This window comes from Elephantulus edwardii, unplaced genomic scaffold, assembly GCF_000299155.1.
Source record: "Elephantulus edwardii isolate Elephantulus edwardi_28Jun2011 unplaced genomic scaffold, EleEdw1.0 scaffold00460, whole genome shotgun sequence".
NCBI lineage: Eukaryota > Metazoa > Chordata > Mammalia > Macroscelidea > Macroscelididae > Elephantulus > Elephantulus edwardii.
In genome coordinates, this window is record NW_006400210.1 from 371,906 (window position 1) to 373,269 (window position 1,364).

Below are 1,364 nucleotides of genomic sequence, written 5' to 3' on the forward strand. Positions count from 1 at the left end.
CTTTCCTGATTAAAACACTCAATAAAATAGGATTAGAGGGGAATTTCTTCAACGTACTAAAAAGTATATATTCAATCCCGAGAGCCAACAATATTCTCAGTGAAGGGAGATTAAAGGCATTCCCTTTGAGAACAGGAACTAGACAAGTTTGCCCACTATCACCTCTCCTATTCAATATTGTATTGGAAGTCTTAATGATAGAAAAAAGGCAAGAGAAGGAAATAAAAGGTATTCAATTTTGCAAAGAGGAAGTAAAATTATCTCTATATGCAGATGATATAATAGTATACTTAGAAAATCCTAAAGATACAGCAAGAAAACGACTGGATATAGTTGACCAATTCAGCAAAATAGCAGAATACAAGATCAACAAACAAAAATCAATTGGATTTCTCTACAGTGCCAAAAAAAAAAAACACAACACCACAGAACTTAAACTAAAAAAAATAACATCCTTCACAATAGATAATCACAAGATTAAATATTTGGGAGTAAATCTAACCAGAAGCACAAAGGATCTATTCAAAGAAAGTTACAAAACATTACTATGAGAAACAAAAAGAGACTTGGAGAAATAGTTGAATAACCCTTGCTCATGAATAGGAAGACACAATATTGTGAAAATGACAACAATACCAAAGGAAATTTACACATTCAATGCAATCTCAATACAATTACCAATTCTATTCTTCAATGATATGGAAAAGGCAATTTCCAATTTCACTTGGAATGGAAAGAGATGCTGAATAAGCAAAGCACTCCTTAAAAAGAGAAATAAGGTAGGAGGCATCTCATGCCCTGATTTTAAGTACTACTACACTGCTGTGGTGGTCAAAACATTGTGTAACTGGTACAATGACAGACACAGGTCAATTGAATAGAATTGAGAATCCAGAAATCAGCCCATCTACCTATGGTCAACAGATTTTTGACAAGGAAATGAAATCAGTTAAGTGGGGTAACGACAGCCATTTTAACAATTAGTGCTGACAAAATTGGAAAACTATCTTCAGAAAACTCAAGCAAGATCCACACTTCATTCCACACACAAAAACTAATTCAAAGTGAATTATGGACCTAGGACTAAAACCAAGCACTATAAACTTCATTAAAAAAAAGCTTGGAAGAACTCGAGAAGTCCTAATCCACAACATCAGCAGTCTTCAAGCATCCTGGAAAATCTATCAGTAGAAAACTCAAGTAAGACCCACACTTCACTTCATACACAAAAAACAACTCAATGTGGATCAAGATCCTAGGAATAAAACCAAGGATTATAAACATAATTAAAGGAAAACTTGGAATAACTCTAGCATCTTGGAAAAACCTACAACTAGAAGAGGATAAAATAGATTAATGGGACC